This window comes from Crocodylus porosus, unplaced genomic scaffold (assembly GCF_001723895.1).
Source record: "Crocodylus porosus isolate Cpor-Errol unplaced genomic scaffold, CroPor_comp1, whole genome shotgun sequence".
NCBI lineage: Eukaryota > Metazoa > Chordata > Crocodylia > Crocodylidae > Crocodylus > Crocodylus porosus.
This window is the reverse complement of record NW_017728886.1, coordinates 22,832,038-22,839,039: the sequence shown is the minus strand read 5'-3', so window position 1 is coordinate 22,839,039 and position 7,002 is coordinate 22,832,038.

The following is a 7,002-nucleotide window of genomic DNA, read 5'->3' as shown; positions in this document are numbered from 1 at the left end:
ATCTTCCACATACAAGTAATAATTTCTAATACCAGTGGTTCTAATGACTTCCGAAGGACCCCATGTGTGAGCAAAGGTTTGCAAGATCCAGCCTGAAAAAAGAAGGAAATGTTTGGTGATGAGGGTAGAAAATTGGAGTTGGAGTTTGATGGGTTTTTTTGGGTAGGCTAGAGAGGGGTGGAAAGAGGGGCATTGAAACAAAGCCCTGTTTTTAATTTTGTTAAACCTGTTTCCTGAATTAGAGTTTCTGTTGGCAACAAAAACTGAAACGTTCTTGAAATAACATTTTAAAAATTGTGTTTAAATCAAATAATAGACACCTTTCATAAATGGAATACACTTTAAATCTAGTTATATACAATGTTTTGTGGCCACGAAAGCCTATTGTTCTATTGCATATTTGCAATCCATATGTGGCCAGTACAGTTGCCTAAAGTGGTTTGTTTTGGCCCTGCAGGTGTTTCAGTGTGTTTTATAGAGTAGCAAGCTTCTTAGTTTGGACTTTGACATTTTATAAAACAGATACTAAGCAATATGTGTATTGCAGCTGAATGTATCATTTCTGTTTACCGCAGTTTCAGGGTTTTTTTTTTTTTTTTTTTTAAAGTATTTATTGATTGACCATGTGTATTGTTTTTTTCTTTAACTGTAAGTATTTGTTTGCCATTTATGAATGAATGCTTTATTATTGGAAAATATTAGGTGTATTTGGATGCCCAATAGCTGTACTATGTAGCATTGCAATAGGAGTGATTATTTTAACATTGTTTTTATACTTCCTTGCTTTGTTACTAGCATTTATTGACATAAAGCATCAGTTTGAAGCTTTTTGTCTAATTTCCCATCCTCTTCAATTTACCTCCTCCTGGTTTTGTTTACATTTAGCATATCTGTTAATGAGCTTCAGGTGGAACAGACTCTGCTAAGATCTGTTTTTGTCTTGGTTATGGCCCTATGAGGACTATGTACACATCTTGTGAGTGGATTAATCTTTAAATCATTACTTTTTGTAAGCAGAGCCTGTGATTTGAATGACTAACTGCTGGGCTCATTTTCTACCTGGGAAATAAGGTTTGGAGAGCCATGACCAAATTCTGAGTTTTGGGTCACTATTCCCATTGACTACAGTGAGAGCTGTGGGCATTATGCATGGTTTTGAGGAGCTTTTGCATCATAAGGGAGCAGATCCTTCTGGTTACTGTACTGGAATACAATCACCCCTCCAGAAATTCTTTGTGGTATGGCAGGCTCTAGCCAGTCGCATGGTTTGTATGGTGACCTCCAAGTAAGTGTACTATATTGTGAGAGTGCTAACATTTGTTGCACTTTTACCAGACAAAAATACCCCTTGTACTTGACTATTTAATGCTATAGATATATATGGTATTTTGGGAAATGTCCTGTTCTGGTAGTTTGAAGGCCTGGTCCTCCATGGCAATCTCTGTGGGAAGATTTCTAAATCTCTGTAGGATCTTGTTGACTCAGTGGTTTCTTGGCACAACATGCATCTATCTGAAGAACTCAAAAACCCCCCCAAACTTAATTTAAAAAAAAAAAAAAGAAAAGTAAGTCTCTGGCTATTATGGTAGTAAAGACAACCTTAGAATGTGAGCCAAATGCACCTAATGTCTACTGTGCATCCTGAGGAGGTGATAACTAGGAGGTCCAGTCTTCACTATCCCTCAATGTGAGGATGTAAATCTGCCAAGGGGGTGGCAATTACTGGTGAGTTTTAATATGGCTGCAGAGTCCGATCCATGCTGCCCAAGTTTTTCCATAGATGAGACAGGTGGTACCTTGGTGGGAGGGGTGCACAGTTGTTGGCCAAGATGTTGTGCATTTTCCTTCTTCCTCTCATTTCTCAGCCACCTGAGAAAGACAGCTTTTTGGAGTGGGCTGCAGCTGGATGTATGGTGCAGGGCCATTGAGACCTGTTACCAGCCAGCACTTCTTAGTTTGTAAGATTGATGCCACCCTTTTTAGGGTGTGCTTTAAGGGTGTCCTTGTAGTGCTTCCACTGTCCTCTTACCATGACTGAGATGAGAGAAGGGGAGATGCATCAGCCATCCACACACAGTGGCCAGCCCAGCAGAGTTGATGTTTCATGATCTTTGCTTCAGTGCTGGTTATGTTAGCTGCAGAGACAATGCTGGCACTGGTGCATTGATCTTCTCATCTATGTGAAGGATCTTCCTGAGACAATGCTGATGGAACCATTACAGGTGCTTAAGATGGCTATGACTCAGGTCTCACACCCATAGAGAAGTGTGTGGATAACCACTGTGTTGTAGATCAGGATCTTGTTATCCATCTGCAATCTCAGTCAGTAAAGACATGGCAAAGCAGCTTCCTAAAGGATATGCTGGCACAATGAATCCTGTGTTTAATTTTTACGTCAAGACTGACTGATTGGGAGAGGTGGCTGCCAAGATATGGCAAACACTCAACATTTTCCAGGGGTTCTCCACTAAAAAGGTAGCTTGTGGAGGGAGGGGGGCAGCTTGTGTTAGGGCAGGCTGATGGAGCACCTTCATCTTCCCCATATTAAGGGAGAGTCCCAGGCTATGATAGGCACCTAGGAAAAGGTCAAGGGTAGACTGCAGAGCAGTCTCAGTGTACACGAGGATAACTGAATCATACACTGAAGGTTGGTGATGCCAGTCCTGGTATTTTTCAGTTTGCTGAAGGTGCCCCAGGTTGAAGAGCTGACTGTCCATTCAAGACTCAACCCCTATTCTGGGAGGAAGGCAGCCACGGATGAGAATTAAAAGTCACAGCAAGATAGATGGAGAACAGGGTTGGGGCAATGCTAAAGTAAAAAAAGCAGGCAAGAGTGAGGAAGTTTGTGTTACTGATAATTGTAACAAGTTTGCTTTCAGAAAGATGGTGTGACAGTATCAAGAGAAATTTTTAAAAATGTAAAACTAATGTTGATTAAACTGTCAACATTGGCAAGAAGGCCCTTTCATTCAACACTAGTAAAAAAAAAAAAAAAATCACATCCTCCTCCTCCCCCCAGAATTACCTCTTTTAACGAATATATGTTGGTGGTTCTAGGGTGGTATGGTCCATAACTCCAAAGGTTGTCCACCCTAATTCTTCTAAGTCTCTTTGAGTAGGCAAGGGACTTTTTCCATGTCCAAGCTTCATGTGAAAGGTTAAACACACTCCTATTCTTAAAACCTCTTTAAGGTGGTACCAGGAATTTTTGCACAGATTTCCTTTTACATACAACATCAAAAAATATGGAAATTATAACTTCAAATCTCATATTTTTTTCTGACAAAGCAACATCGTGCCTAAATTCAGTTAATTGTAATTTCATTTTTTTCTTAAATGTTGAAAGACAGATATGCAAATTTATTAAAATATGCATAGTTAAATTTAGCTATAAATTCCATTCAGGGATTTCTGCTTTGTATATTGTTCCAAGTCAATATGTCTGCAGAGAAAACCACCCACTGTGCAGGAATACAGTCAGTTACTTGGAAAGGTGAAGAGTTTAATTACGAGAATGTAAGTATTCAAGGGAACAGTAAAATACGGCAGTCCTAATTTTTTTTGGTTACAATTTTAACTAAAGGACATGCAGTTTTACACTGTTTACATCCACATTACTGTTATAAGAAAGCTTCCAATTTTTTAACCTTTTAGTTTGGTCTTATTTGTTGTATAACGAGGCAGTACAAGAGAAAATAGAGATTGCAGATAAATTCCAGAAATCTTGAGGGGTGGATTTCTGGAATAACTGTCAATACTCCCGTTAGGTCAGAAAATAATGAAGATTTTGGTTCAAAGTGAAGTATGCCAACTGCCTTTATTACTGAGAACATCTCCATGGAACCATGGTACCAACTGTAACATGGATAGTACAAGGTATATCCAGCAAATACAAAAAGTTCTCTTGTTTATGGTAATTTGTGGTTCTTTATTGTTTTTACTGACAGTAAAAACAAAAAAAGTTTCAATATAAGTGAGGTCTAACAGAGAAGAGATTTAACCTGTTGTTAGAGGGAACATTATAATTTATATAGATTTCTATCCTAACATTCTCATGTTCAATACAGAAAGGACTTTTGAGAGAAGGGCTGCCAATTTGCCAGTTCTGTCTGTCCCCCCCCAACCTACAGTCAGTTATCAGGAATTTATTTTTCATAGCAGGATTGCCTTACAAGGAATTATTCCCTCCCATGCTTCCCCCCCGCCCCCACCTTCCATACCCCAACATAATCAATAAACAGATCTCACAATAACATGAAATGCAGTTGGTCCATCTTTAAAACACTGTAACAATCTGATAGGCTTGAAACTGAGATCTTGTGTATCCAGAAGCAGAACAAAAGCTGTCTCAGGACACCTCTACACATTACAGATATTGTGCAATTAACTGGTTAACTGAGCCATTATGGGGAGACCAGCTACATATATGAAGCACCCATTGCACAATAAAAACCTCCAACCAAATGTAAAGTTAAACCTAAACAACATGTACTAACTTCATAGCTGGTTGGTATCAATCTTCAGTTTGCTTGTCAGCTGGTTGGTCTCTGTGGCAATGTGGGGCTCCCTGACTAGCCAGTGCTAGATTTTCCCACTTGCCTTTGGGCACACCACCCACCCATTTCACCTTGTTGTTAATTCATTAGGATATTAATTAATACAGGAATCTGCCCATTCTCACCCCAATGCTAGAGGGCACCATCTGTAACTCCATCCCTTTCTTACACCACAGCCCAAGCCTTGCAGATGGCATGAGGATGACAACGCTCCTAGTCTACAGCCATACCAAGACATATCTGGGCCTCCCCTCACTGGGCAAACAATACTGGGCTCCCAGCCCTCTCACTGGGGCTCCACATGCCCCTTCACTGGCTCCTCATTTCCAACCCCCTCACTGGGGCTACAGGACTTCCCTCCCCAGCAGGCTCAGGTGGCCATAGCCATGCCTGGTCCCAGCTACCTCTGGTGTTACATGACCCACTCAAAGGTGAGGGCTAGGGTTAAGGCACCCCAACCCACCTTTCACCAGGGTGGTAACTGGCATGGTATTTCCTGTGGGCTCTTATGCCACTGAGAGTCCCACCAGGCTACCCACTCCCAGCAGGGCACAGTTTTAGGTCATAGCCCAGGACCAGGAGCCTCCAGACCACCCCCTATAGCTGCTCCTCCCTTACCTCTGGGATGTCACATACAGCCCTACAACCAGGTAATATTAGTACTTCCTCTGTCAGCAGCAAACTGCTCTCTTTATATAGGTGGTCAAAGGTCTAAAATGGCTGCTGCAATCAAGCACCTGCTGGCTGCTTGGCTCAGCTCTTAAAGTGGCAGGCACCAACAGTGCCCTGCCACACATCGCCCCCCTTTAAATGATTCCTGGGGGGGGTTTCCCCTGCTGCTCCTCCAGAACAGTTTCCCCTCAGAGCCTGAGAAAACCCTCAAGTGGTGAGGACCCCAAAAGGTGCTCTGCCACAGTCTCCCAGCTACAGGCAGATACTATGCCCAGTGTAACGTGCCTGAGCCCTAGGCAGCCACGATTTGCAGGGCCAGGGGGTTTTATGCACCCATGAACCCTGGGGAACAAGGCTGCCATAATTCCTTGGGTTCTGGGGAGTATGAAAACTCCTCACCATAGGAATGCAGGAGATCCCCCCACCCCAGGGTGCAGGGAAACCCCTGGGGCCAGAGGATTGGTGCAGAGGAGAATCACCCCTATGGTTGGGATCCCCACAGCTGTGATCTGTGGGGTTCCCAGCCATGGGAGCTTGCTTCTGGCTGGTGCAGACGGAGCCCAGGATTGGGCTGCCCCTGCACCAGCAATAAGGCACAATGGGATCTAATGTGTGATCCAACAATCATGCCTCCTGCCATTGCACATTAGATTCTATCATGCCTTTACCTGCATGTGTAGAGGGGGTCTCAGTGCAGTATGAAAAGTGTCCTGATGCATTACTTCTATAGTGGATGGAATTCATTTAGAATTACTTTGGAACAAACCAATCCAGTGTACATATTCTGCAATGGTAGCTCTATATTCTGAGTCATCTCTGAATTCAGTAACTCCTATCCCATCTGCTTACCTATATACTGCATCCTTGCTTTTCTCATGGTTATGCAGTTTTTAGCACAACGGGTCTTGGTCCATGATTAGGGCTCCTGGGCTAGTAGCAGGCAACCATCAGTCCTTCTGGATCATGGTATTTGTGCAAGAGGTCACCAGGACCTTTGAAGCGTATGGCTAGGTAGGAGTAGGGAGGAGTGGAAGCTACCCAGCTCTTCCAAGAATTGCCAGTTGCTGGGTCCATCTTGCCCAGTATCCTATGTCACACAGTGGCACAGTAGATGCTGAAAGGGAGAATGAACTGGTCTGACTAGGGTTTTTTCCCACAATCTACTGTGAATGTTCCACTAAACTTTTATGTTAAAACATCTTCTTGAAAATTGTCAAATTTGTAGATTACTAAAGGTGTTCTGAGTGCTCTCTCTCTGTGGTTTAGCAGACTCAAGTAATTAAGTCTGCTCTGATGAGCTGTATTTCCATCACATTGGGGCAGGCTCTCGGCATGTGTGTAGGAGTCCCAAGAGTTTGAAACAATCTTTTCCTTTTGCCTTGTCTGGTCAGACAGCAGTTCTCTCACCCCTAGTTAAATTGTGTGTCATTCTCCCTTTCAGCATTTACTGTGCCACTGTCTGACATAGGATACTGGGCAAGATGGACCCAGCAACTGGCAATTCTTGGAAGAGCTGGGTAGCTTCCACTCCTCCCTACTCCTACCTAGCCATACGCTTCAAAGGTCCTGGTGATCTCTTGCACAAATACCATGATTTTAGTGCTAACAAATGGAGTAAATACTTTTATTTCTAAAAGGGAATTTCTTCTCTAGAAACTTGGAATTCTGGAGGAATGATTTTGGGAATGATCAAAAGGAGAAAAGAAGAAAGGGATGAACAGCTGATCTGCATATCACAAGAAAGGCTGCATCTCTAAGACCTACCATCCCTCAG